The sequence below is a fragment of the Canis lupus genome, chromosome 20 (assembly GCF_003254725.2).
Source record: "Canis lupus dingo isolate Sandy chromosome 20, ASM325472v2, whole genome shotgun sequence".
Lineage (NCBI taxonomy): Eukaryota > Metazoa > Chordata > Mammalia > Carnivora > Canidae > Canis > Canis lupus.
In genome coordinates, this window is record NC_064262.1 from 22,407,915 (window position 1) to 22,421,590 (window position 13,676).

General features: G+C 36.9%; 1 long non-coding RNA gene across 1 annotated transcript; it reads left to right on the forward strand.

Annotated features, from left to right (window-relative positions):
- Positions 1-535: 535 nt before the first annotated feature.
- LOC125753147 (uncharacterized) lies at positions 536-12,281 on the forward strand. Its single transcript, XR_007404260.1, has 3 exons — positions 536-706; positions 10,589-10,703; positions 12,111-12,281. It is a non-coding gene; the product is annotated as an uncharacterized LOC125753147 (long non-coding RNA).
- Positions 12,282-13,676: the final 1,395 nt, after the last annotated feature.

The following is a 13,676-nucleotide window of genomic DNA, read 5'->3' on the forward strand; positions in this document are numbered from 1 at the left end:
AGGTAATGATCTCAGAATCATGAGATCGAACCCTGAGTTGGGGTCTGTGCTGGGCCTAGAGCCAACTTAAAATTATCACTCTCCCTTTCCTTCTGTACCCCCCTTACCCTGACCCACTCTCTCCCTCTCTTAAAAACATTTTTTAAAAAAGCAATCCTGAATTAATTTAATTAATCTATAGCTGAAACAAAACAACCAATACTAAACCCCATGTAAACAGCTCTGAAAGGGGTTTAAACCACTGTAAATTAATCAGTGAAAATTTATCATATCCCAGAAGGCTTTTTGCTTTGCAAGAATAAATATACACATCCTCAGAGGGCCTATGAAGATAGTGTGGCAAGATGGGAGTTGGGATGGGGAGAGCCATGTATAGGCAACAAAAATGGAATTTAACATCAGATATCTCTTAGCAGGAAATATGAATGTCTGTAGTAGTTTATGGGGAAATATTTTAATACAAAATTGGCCCTGAAGAAGTAACTTATATATTTATTAATAATTTCTTCAAATTGTCTTTGTGGCCAGAGAAATTTGTAGGTGAATTGCTATTTTACAGAAGTGTTCAGCCTTCCCCTGAAGGCAGGAGTTGAGTTGAGGAACAGGATGAAGAAGAGAAAGCCTCTGACTTTTTGAAGACTTCAACCAACGAAAGACAACATTGCAAGCTGCAAAATAAAATACGTGTGTTTATTTGGGGTCTTAGGTATGGCAATACAGGAGGCACAGATTCCTCTGAAATCAAAAGTGTGCTCTGGGGAAACAAAAGGAGGTTAGAGATTTTAAAGAGGAAAGAAGAAATTCATATAAGTTATTTTGAACGAATTGTGACTGGTACTGGTTTTGCTACAGTTAAGTGGTTGATTGCTAGGGTTGGATAGAAAGTTCATTTATGTTCATTCTCACTGATAGTAGATGTCTTGGCTTTTAGCTGGGTTCAGAAAAAATTCCGAGAATTTGAGGCAGAACATAGGCATAAACTTCACCTCCACAGTATCTTCCTGAGTCCATTTAAAATAACCCTCTTAGCAATGCTTACTCCATTTTATTCTGTATTGTCAAAGAGCATAACCATTATTTGCCTAACAGTTCTGTGATGATTAATTTTAGGTGTCAACTTGAATAGGGTGAGGGATGCCCAGACAGCTGGTAAAACATTATTTCTGGGTGTGTTTGTAAGGGTGGCTCAGGGAGAAATTAACATTTGAATAATTGTACGGAGTCAAGATGGCCCTCCCAAATGTGAGTGGGTATCATCCAAACTGTTGAGGGCCCAAATGGAACAAAAAAGTGCAGAACAAAAATATTCAGAAATGGTGAATTCTCTCTTCCAGAGCTAAGACATCCATCGTCTCTTGGACTGGCACAATGGTGCTCCTGGTTCCCACCCAATGAGACTTTGGCTGAATTATACCACTGGCTTTTCTGGTTCTTTGGCTTGCAAAGGGACTTCTTGGCCTCCATAATTGCATGAGACTATTGCTATAATACACCTCATCTTCTCTATACCTGCGGATCCTATTTGCTCTGTGTTTCTAAAGAACTCGGAATCATACAAGTTCAATAGCCTGTTTGGTAAAGAATTCTCTCTTTTGCATTAGACACAAGCCAAAGCATGGTCTCTGCTGCCTCCATGTTTTTGGTACAAAGACCTGAGACTTTCTATTTTCACACTCTTTAATTTTTGAAACAAGGTTTTGGATAATTGGTTGTTTTTTTCCTTAACTATTTTACAGAAGATAACAGTGAAGCCTTCTGACCTAGGCTTTTCTACATAAAATTTTAATTCACTAATTTGATTTCTTTATATAGGTCTATTCAGGTTTTCTATTTCTTCTCACGTCAGTTATGATCACCTGTATCTTTCTAACAGTTCACTTGGTTAGTAACTAAAGGCTTACCAATTTTGTTGATCTTTCTAAAATCCAAAACTTTGGTTTCATTTAATTATTTTCTTTTTAGTTTCTTAAGATGGAAGCTTCTATTATTGATTCAACACTTACTTATCTGCTCTATTATAAATATTTGATGCTATAAATTTGTAAGTTTTGCTTTATCTGTACACAATATTTGATATTTTATACTTTTATTTTCATTCAGCAAAAAAGATTTTCTACTTTCTCATGGGTTATTTAGAAATATATTGTTTAATTTTTAAATATTTGGAGATTACTCAAATTTCTTTCAATCGTTGAGTTCTAATGTATTTGTTTTGTAGTCAGAGAATATACTTTGAATGATTTCTAACATTTAAAATTTATTGAGACTATCTTGGTACTTAGCATATGATCTATACTAGAGAATATTTCCTGTGCACTCGAAAAGAATGTGTATTTTATTGTCACTGGGTGGAGTATTCTGTAAATGTCAGTTAGGTCAAGTGCTTGAAAGTGTTCAGATCTTCAGTATTCCTGCTAACAAGATCTTCTTTCTTATTCTATTAATTATGTACAGTGGCATATTGAAATCTCCAACTATAATTTTCGAATTTTTGGTTTCTCCTTTCAATTCTGTCAGTTTTTGCTTCACATATTTTGGGTCTCCTGTCAGGTACATATACATTTATAATTGTAATACCTTCATGATATATTGACTGTTTTATCATTATTAAATCTCTCTTTTTATCTCTAGCAATATTTCTTGTCTTAAAGTCTATTTTGTCTGATATTAATCTTGTCACTCCAGCTCTCTTATGGTTACTATTTGCATTCAGTGTTACAATTATTGCTATATTCAATTCTATATTAAGAAATTAAGAGTAGAAAAAGGAAAAGTACATCCAGATAGTCTATTATATTTACCATTTCTTGTGCTCTTTTTTCCTTCTCAAGGATCTAAGTTACTGCCTGAAGACATTTCCATGCAGCCTAGAGTACTGCCTTTAGCATGTCTTGTAAGGCATGCCTTTGGCAATGAATTTTCTCTGCCTTGGTGTCCCTGAGCTTGTTTCTGTTTTGCCTTCCAGAATAATTTTGGTGGATGTAAAATTCTTAGCTGATAATCATTTCCTTTTAGCAATTTGAGGCCTTCTGGCCTCCATCATTCATGATAAGTAGTTAACAGTTAGTTGGATTGTTTGACTCTATGAAATGAGTCCTTTTACGTTGCTTTCAAAACCTTTTCTTTGGGGACGCCTGGGTGGCTCAGCAGTTGATTGTCGGCCTTCAGCTCAGGGCATGATTCTGGAGTCCTGGGATAGAGTCCCACATTGGGGTCCCCACAGAGAGCCTGCTTCTCCCTCTGCCTGTGTCTCTGCCTCTCTCTCTATGTCTCTCATTAATAAATAAATAAAATCTTTAAAAAAAAACCTTTTCTTTGTCTTTTAATAATTTGCTAATGGTGTGTCTAGAAGAGAATTCTCATGTTTATCTACTTAGAGTTATTGAAACTCTTGGATCTGTAGATGAATACTATTCACCAAATCTGGAAAGTTTTAAGCCATTATTTCTTCAAATGTTTTTTTTCTGCTCCTTTTTCCTTCTCCTCATACTGAGGTGCCCATTTTACATGTGTTAATCCATTTGATGTTGTTGCATAAGCCCCTGAGGCTTTCATTTTCTTCAGTCTTTTTACTCTCTGTCTTCCAGATTTAATCTGTACTCTTGATTTATATGCAAGTTCACTATTCTTTCTTCTGCCATCTCAGTTCTGCTAGTGTGTTCATCTGGTAAGTTTTTCATTAGGATTATTGTATTTTTTTTAAAGATTTTATTTATTTATTCATGAGAGACAGAGGCAGAGACACAGGCAGAGGGAGAAGTAGGCTCCATGCAGGGAGCCCGACCTGGGACATGGGACTTGATCCTGGGTCTCCAGGATCACACTCTGGGCCAAAGGCAGTGCTAAACTGCTGAGCCACCTGGATTGCCTGTGGATTATTGTATTTTTCAACTTTAAAATATCCACTTGTTTCTTTTGTTTGTTTGTTTCCAAGTAGACTTTACACCCAAAGTGGGACTCAAACTCAGGACCCGGAGATCAAGAGTCACATTCTCTACTCAACAGAGCCAGCCAGGCACCCCTCCACTTGTTTCTTTTCAATAGATTATGTTCCTTTGCTGATATTCCCTATTGTTGAGCCATGGTCATCACATTTTCCTTTGTTCTTTAAACATGGCTTTTATCAATTATTTGAATATACTTTTAATAGATCATTTCTGTTAATCCAATACCTAGACCCATAAAGAGACAGTTTCTATTGACTATTTTTTCCTCTTGAATATGAGTCATCCTCTCCTGTTTTCCTAGCTCTCCTAATTTTTAGTTAACAACTGGATATTTTAGATAATTCATTATAGAAACACTAGATTATAATTTCCCTTTTTTTGTGACGGTGGTTTTTATTTGTTTCTGTTTGTTTGTTGCTATTTTAAGTAACTTACCTATACTTAATCTATAGAATTAGATTGTCACCCTGCAGTATGCAGCCTCTGCTTTTTTCTTTATTTTCATTTTTTAGCTATGTCTACATAGCCTACTGGTCAACCAATGATTTGTCAATGGTTGTGCGTAAATCTTCAGCTCAGGAGCCTCCACCTTCTGCTGGTGGATCTATGTTTGGTTTGAGGAATGCATTCAAAATTTAAGCAGTTTTCAATTCTTCCCTAGCATTTACTTTCCATGAACTCTCTCAATTCTCCATTGTGTATGAGTGTAGGCTCCCAGACAGCCAGGGATCTGTGGAATGGTTATTAAGACTTCCAATGACTAGCTTATGTGCCTATTAAAGTTCTTGATAGTTCTTCAGTCTGTCACTCCCCCCCGTAGGGACTAAAATCTCAGGCTCAGAGAGCTGTAGCCCTTTCCCATTCACCCCAGTTGCAAATTTTTCATTCTCTGCTCTAAATCAAGTTAGCCTCCTCCTCCTGCAACAAGGCTGCTAGTTTTCGTGGTCAGTCCCATCTGATAGAACTGGTGTGCTGACCAATTTGGGGTGGGGTGTGGGAGTAGCCACAGGCAAGAAAGCCACAGACTCCTACTGTTCTTACCCAAAGATCAGCAGTTTTTCATGAATATGTGCTTTTCAATTTGTTGTTTCCTTTTGGTCTATTTCCAGAACCCTGAAATGACTGTTTTTGACAATTTCATCTCGTTTCATAGTTTCTTTTGTTGTTGTTTTTGAAAGAGGATTTATCAACCCCCTTACCCTCTCAGAGCCAGAATCTACACCACCTCCATCTCCATATGTGTTCTGTTTTTTGCTTCCAGGCTACTCTAAGTATAGCATTGTCGGAGCAAGTTCTAAGTCACAAACAGTGATTTCTAGGGCAGATTTTTTTTTTGCTTAGTCAGATTCTTACTTGAAAACATCTTATTATTTCTTGTTGATTCTCAAGTGAGTGTTGTATAACCCATATGAGATCTGCATCTTCTCCAGCCCTTTCTTCCTTCCCCTGCACAAGCAAAAGTCTGCTATCTCCAATACAGAAAAGAATGATAGAACATTGATGGGAGCTTCTTAGGCAAGATTATATGGAAGATATATATATATTTTAAATCACACACCACTCAGCAAAAAACCATAGTGAATCCTCTTTCACTAGTCATTTCTATTCTCATCAAATTCCTATTTTTGGAGATTCAGAGGGACATTCTGTCCTCACCTTGACTCTAAATAGTGCTGAGGTCTGTTACTACTCTTCTCAAGGTTCTCTCTATCCATCCCCAACATACACCAGATCCAATTTCCTCCTTGTAATTGTGCAGACTAGCTTCCCTTTTCCTTGTGAAAACTGGACTCAAATTCTAACCCTAGATTCCAAGGGCTTGCAATTTGTTTCATCCAAGCATCTTTTAATTACTATTGGATCTCTCTAGAGATATTTTGTATCACAAGATCAGGAGATAAAAATGTCTTCAAATATTAAGCTCTTTTTATAATCATATTCTACAACCTTACACTTGGGAGATAGTCCAACTTCTTACTTTGTTTAGGAGCTCAAGGTCATTTGACTTGAACTCTTTCATCTACCTGTCAGCTTGTGACTAACACCTCTTCCTTATACTTCCTTTGGGTCCCAAAGGAAGGAGAGTAGGTCTCTACATCAATGTTTAGAGTCCCCACTGAAGTACTGGTTAATGTCATTTTGGTTTCATTTAACTTACTGTACCTCCACATAGTTTAGGCAAAGATTGATTCATCCAAGAAAGCTAAAACAAACAAACAAAAAAACCAAGTCAAGACCTAGTAAGGATGTTGGTAGTAGAGCATGTGGTTCTTTCCTGTGGGATGGTGCCATAAAATGATAGTACCAAACTCCTTTCAAAAAGAAGTCTCTGCTCAAGTTTCAAAAACTCAGAAGGTGTAATCTGATTGGTTAGATTGTTTCAGAGGCCCCCTCCGTGAACCAATCACAGTGGAGTGAGGTGAGATTGGGATCTGACTGGAAGAAACGGGAGCAGGATAGATGAGAGTAGTACTACAGTAGGAATGGACCTAGAGAGTATTGTGCTAAGTGAAATAAGCCAGGCAGAGAAAGACACATTCCATATAATTCCACTTATATGTGGAATCTAAAACACAAAACAAATGAACAAACAAAAACAGATACAGATTCTAAAAACAGAGAACAAACTGGTGGTTGCGCGAGAGGAGGAAAGTGGAGGGATGGGTAAAACAGAAAGGATTAAGAGGTACAAACTCCTAGTTATAAATAAGTCATGTGGATGAAAAGTATGGCATAGAGTCAATGATATTAAAATAACATCATGTGATGACATATAGTAATTACACTTATTATGGTGAGTGTTGCACAATATACAGAATTGTTGAATTGCTATGTTAGGCACCTGAAGCTTATATAACATTGTATATCCACTATATTTCAATAATAAAAGTTAAAAAAATAGAGTAGAACCACAGTGATACTGACAAACTCTTCCCTCCTGACTTTTCCTCAACTGTCGACCATTTGTTTATCTGGTCATTAGTGTCTCTCTTTCAGTTGGTTATTTCTATCTGCCTTCAAATGAGCACAGATATCCCCTCGCTTGAAAGAGAATTTTTCTAACTTTGTAATCTTCGCTTCTCATCTTATTTTTTTTCCTTGCATTCATCAAAAATCTCTCTTAAACCATCCATCTGGGTTCTCAGGCAGCTGTCTTCTCTCTGAAGAGATCTTGCTTATATTGTTCCTCTTCACCTTCTTTGCTCTCTCAAACCCTGTCTGTTTACCAGAAAGCCTTCCCTGCCTCCCTACTGACTCAAATAAAAAACGTGTAAAATACCATTTGATTTCAGCAACACTATTGAATACATCACATACTGTTTACTTGAGTTTTATTGATTTTATAGCTTTTTGATTTTACTTATTTGCTTTTCCTTTTAAGTATGCTCCACATCCAGCATGGAGCAAGTCAACCCTGGGAGTCTGAGAGAACACTTTTTTTTTTTTTTTTTTTAACAAAGATCTTAAGTTTCAAGAAACATAAGTCTACAATCTCAATTTATTGCTTAATCATAGTATTTCCTGGTAGGGATTTGAACCTCACCTTGTGATAGTTCCGACAAAAGTACTATAAATTCTTCAAAGGTAGGGAAAATGAAATCGGTATTTCTTTGTATATCTACCTCCAAATACCCAGTAACATCTCAAAACTAGATTTTATTGAGTGAACACATGGAAGCTTTGATCCTGAAGAGTCGTTATGAAATTTTGTTACAGGTAAGAACTATCTTTAATTGAATGCTGACTTTTATTCAGTACCAGGAATTGTACTAGTGATTTAGAGCACCTCAGTTTTCCTAATAAATTATTAGAATAGGATCTAATTAAGATAACCATTTTACAGGTGAGAAAGCTGAGGCTTAGAGAGATTAAATGAATTGCCTAAGGTCATATACTTAGTAAATACTAGAGCTGAAGATTGCAAAGGAAATGATTGTTAAAGAACTAAAAGCTTACAATATAATTTTCTTACAGTATAATTTTCATGATAATTTAAAACTCTTTCTTTGGTAACCTTTACATGTAATTCAGTCCTTACTCTGTAAAAATATTGATAGATTTGTTTCTTTTTCTCACTGAATATTTGAAAAATGATATAAAATTAGTCAGTATTTATATAGTCATGGGTGCATTTCCCCTTAATACATCTGTACTGTTACTACCAGCATTGAGTAATTTATACTCACTTAGTCAAACAATTTTGTTTAACTTTGCACTTGATAAGAGGATATTTTAATATTGCAGACTGCATTTTGTAATATAGGAAATGCCATGCCAACACATCATTAATAGCACATTTTTGCCCATTGACTTTCCATCTAGGACAAGGAAATATGTGTTGTGGTGAGTACTGTACAGAGAATCAATGTTGCTAATATTTCAACCAGGGACTACTATATAAAACACTATAAACAAAATCTTAGTATAAATGGAATAGGCTTGTCTCAGCTCACTCTTTGCCTGATAATTGCTACATATATTAATTTTTTGGCAATTATACATTATAAAAAAATCATTCCCAAGACTTTAACTCCAGGACTTTAACTCTTCATGACTTTGTTTCACATTCTTGACAGCACAGATTATCTAATTGGAAGAAGAGAGGACTGTGTGGTTAGTGTACATTAACACATAGCTTGGTCATGGCTGGGTTTTCCACTCCTATGGTTACAGTCAAACATATGGCCAAGATCACTGTGCCCCATCAATTATGCTTCTCTTGCAAATTTTTGAAGAGAAAGGCCTAAGAGTTAGAGTGGGCCTTATTCTAAGGAATAAATATTTAAAGAGAGGGATTAACTTTCCATATTATAAGGAAAATAATCCAAAATTCTTATGGTCTAGAAGTATGTATTTACACTAGACCAGGCTGGGTAGCACCATTTGCCTCTCCTTGATAATCTGTGTAAAAAATGCTGTTTCCTCTGCCTGAAGAGCTCTCCGGTTCCCCTTCCTGCCTCCTGTTATCCCTACTGTTTCCTCAGATCTTAAGTGAAGGGTTACTTCCTCAGAGATGCCCTCCCCAGCTAAGTCAGAAGCCCTAACATAGACTTTCATTGCAACCTAAACTCTTACTTGGTAGCACTTGTGAGTAGAATTAGAGATTTCTTTTGAGAGCAGGTACTTTGTCTGACAGACAAAAGAGAAGATGTCTTCTCAACTCTACCTGGAGAGGAAGAGAAAGAAAGGGAAAGAGACACATAGAGGGGGGAAAAAAGGAAGAAAAGTATGATATTGTTTGCAGGGGGGAGCAAACACAGATGATGGGCCTCCGAGAGAAAAGGAAGAAAGCAGGGCTGCTAGGGATCCTACACATTTACCAAATTTTGGGTAGCCCAGCCTACATTTCCTGCTTATGACAGAGTCTGCTGCTGCTTACCAGTACCTATATTCTCCTCTTACTCCTGGGCACCAGTGAACCTGGGTTTCTCAGCCTCCCTTGCTCTTAAGTCATGCCATGTGATCAAGTCCCAGCCAATGGAATACAGACAGAATGGAGGCCTGCTTCCAGATGTGCCTCCCTAATTCTCTAGTGGACTCTTCCAGGCCTTCTCTTTCATTGCTCATTGACTGGCCAGTGATCAGAATTCAGCAGAGGATGTGACACCTTGTGGAGCTTTTAGCCAGAAGGAGCCCAAGTCCCTGAATCAATTTGTGGAAGGCCATCTAATGAAGACCAAACTGATCTGTAAAATGAGTGAAAAACAAACTTTTACTTTGTTAGATCATTGAAGATTTAATGTTTTTAGCAGCTAACTTTAATTTCCATGAGACATCTTAATATTTTCATATAAAATACCTTTCTTGGTTTATATTAGTTTGAAGCATATTTTTTTAAGATTTTAAATTTTATTTATTCAGAGACACACACAGAGAGAGAAGGCAGAGACACAGGTAGAGGGAGAAACTCCACGCAGGGAGCCTGATGTGGGACTCGATCCCAGGTCTCCAGGATCACACCCTGGGCTGCAGACAGCACTAAACCGCTGCACCACCAGGGCTGCCCTGAAGCATATTTTAATTACTACCAGCTAGCAAAAATTTACTGGTGAAGTGTTTTTAAATCTTTTAATTATATATTACCAATATAGCTTTATATTTACTACCAATATATAGCCTTACTATATAATATATGTAATTATACATAGATTATCATATATGTATATGATATCAATTATACATATATTATCATAATTCTGTATGATATCTATGTAGATATATGGATACAGATTTACAGAGATGTAAATAGAGAAATATTCCTGTTACATATTACTCTGGGAAAGCAAATTCAGAACCAGCAATAGTAACACAGCAAGAGTCAAACATAAAATCTATTACCTATTATTATGTAACTAAAAGAAGTCAAAAAGCCAAATTAGATGACCAGTGAAACAGTTTGCAAATACTTATTAAGCTATTATGTGTGTGTGTGTGTGTGTGTGTGTGTGTGTGTGTGTGTATTTTTCCCAATACACAGCTAGGTTAGGAATCATTGTTCCACAAGGATACACACTGAACCACTGGCAGTGTTTACTGCTGGGGAAGCCTGGAAAAGAAGAATGTTTGACCATCTTCTAATATTATATGTTTCTAAACAGTTGTTCCAAAAAGAATGTTTTTAAAATTAAATTTTTCCTTAGGTAATATATACATGTGATAGAAAATTGAAGATACCGAAGGGTGTGTACTAAGAAACAAGCCTCTCTGAACTCTGTCTATAGGGGATGCACTTCACTTTCAGACCTCGATCTCAAAGTAAGCCACTATTACCAGCTAGATTTATAGGTGTATAAATATGTGTATATATAAATATATATAAATATAAGAAATATAATAGCTTAAAGTATATTTCTATATCATATATAAATTAATACATATGCATATAATATATATACTGTAAGCTATTATTTTCATGTTTAATGTAGATTTATATTATATTTTATGCATGTATATTTCCATGCAAACATAGAAAAAGGTTGATTTTGAAACGAGGTAAAGCAGGAATGACTTTAAGTTCATTTATGTATTGAATTGTAAATCATTCTAATTAGTCTAGTCTGATTAGTACAGGATTTATATCACAGCGGATCTCTTAGCTTGCATTCATTCTATTTTGAAATATCCCAACTTAATTTCAACTCTGATGATACCAATTAAAGAGACCTTTTCCATCTTCTCCCTTACCTCCTTCCAGGCATCTTTTGTGCTTCCAAACCCTGCCGATTCCTCTGTGGGTGTGCGAGCACGTATGTGTGTGCGTGCGTGTGCGCAGCGTGTGCCCAAGTGGCCTCTGTGGGAAGTGACCCCAGGGAGCAGGCGTGAGAGACAGATGAGGAGTGCCACAGAGAAGGTGGGGCAGAGGATGGAAAGCCACCGCTCCGTGTGACCACGCAGGGTCCTCTGGGACCTCCCAAGCAGCCTTATGAAATGCATCTCAAAACCGTCTGCCAAGGGGAACAAAAGGGGGACGTGTTTCTCCAGAGGCACCCATCACTCATTGTGTACCATTCACTTTTAGATTTGCTTCTTAATGGTCCTGAGGCAAAACTGTCTGGTTGCACAGATGTTAATTATTCGAGACTACTCTTAATTAGTTGTGTGAGTTATTCATTCTGGAACCATGACAAAAAAACCTCAGCCGCTTTGGTCCCTAAAGACATAACCCCAGGAGCTTTCTAGGAGTTGGGTTTATGACCCCTCCCCCGTGTCTCTCTCCCTTCTTGAACCAGAACATTTCAGCTCACAGAGGCCACCCCCCATGGGGACCTTTAAAATTAAATGCTCAAGATGTACATGATTTTTAAAAGCCCCTTGCACATACATCCAAGCTAAAAGCTTCAGTGTTGCTGCCCAGTGAAATTATTTAGCCTCAGATCAAATGGCATTGAGGAGGACGTGGTCTTCTCTGACTGTGAGCTGACCATTCATTTTCCTTTGACTTGCAATTTCCCTTGCTCCGGTGATTTGCACATTGCGCCGTGCAGTGTATTAAGCGTGTTGGCTGCCTTCACGATCATCTAAATAATTAAAGCTTTATTGAGGAGAGCACTATACAGATTAGTGCATTAAATACTAATCTGCTTGTTCATTACAGTCTCCTACACACACAAAATTGCGAGGTAGGTATGCCCGGGCTCATATTAAATTACCCGTTCCTCCTAGAATACTCATCTGGACAAAGATGGTTGCATAGATGGTCATTTGGTAAGAGATTATTGGAAGACATTGCTGCTCTGTGAATCTGGGATCCCGCTTTTCCTGAACAGAACAATTGATAGCAACGAAGCTTCCTTCACACTGAAGACCAGCTCCAGGCAGGAAGAAATGAAGCACTCCAGGTAATAAAATATATGCAAGAGAATAATGACTTCCGCTGGAGTTACACCAGGAGGGGCAATAGACTGGTGCTCACTTTAAAGAACTTCAGAACAGCATTCTTCTTATGAGCATGGTATGATTGCTAGATCGGCATGGGTACAAAGAGAACATGATCTATTATAATCACAGTTTAGACTCTGCTTTATAAAATCCAGTGGATTGTTAAAAAGAAAGAGATAGATTTTTATATACCACCATGGAAGGATATCTATGGCCTGGTAAAAGAGAAAACAAAAGCCACAGTAACAGGCATAATATAATCCCATTTTTATAAAAGCAAGTTATTTAATACTTTATATAGAGTGTACCTATGTTTATGATTAGATCAAATGTCTGGAGGATAACACCCCAGCTATTTTGGTGTTTCCTTTGGGAGAAGCAATTGATATTAGGGGAGGGGAGGAGATGCTTGTATTTGTTGTACTAGACCAAATTTAAAAAAATAAATTAGGGACAAACATTGATAAAAATTAGCTGAAGAATTTTATTATTGTAAAACGCTGTTGTTACACTTAGAGTCCTAAAACATTTTGGCAGCAAAGGCATTGTAGAGAAAATTGATTTAGATTTCATAGTTTTCAGAAAAATCTTAGAGTATTAAAATGTGGACTTAAAGAAAAGCATGTTTTTCTAGAAATCTAGTTTATTTTCCCCACCTCTCCCAGAAATATTCCATGTAGATATAATATATAAAATATATTATATATATATTCCATTTTGACTCTCTTTGGAGTCAAAGAGAATGACGTTGAAATCCCACCTGCCCCGTTTATCAACTGTGTGACTCAGAGCAACACACTCAATCTTATCAAGCCTCTGTTGTCTTACCTGTAAAATGGAAGGATAACAAAACAAAACAATTTTTTTTTAATTCGCAAAAATTAAGATTCTGTATATAAAGGGCTTAGCCTACTGGCTGATGTAAAATAGTCATACAATAAATGTTAGCCATTCGTAGGTATTGTAGAATATATTATTGTCCAGAATAACCTGTCTATCTTCCGAGGGAAATTTATGTATCTCGAACCTGTTGAACTCAAGAGTGGCCAAATGACTTGTTTCTGCCCATGAATCATGGATAGAACTATGGCTTCCAAGAAGACACATTAAGAGCCAGCTCCTGATTTTTTTCTTTTGTCTCTCCTGCAACAACAATGTGTCAGATAGAAGCTGTTCCAAGAGTCTGAATCTTGGAGTGAAGACAAACATGGAACACACACAGCCAATCAACAATAGCTCTGATGTGTAGCATGAATGAGAAATCAACTTTGAAGTCAGTGAGGTTTTGGATTATTTGTTACTGCAGCTACACCTATCTTCCCTGACTGATACACATACCTTCCCTCTTGG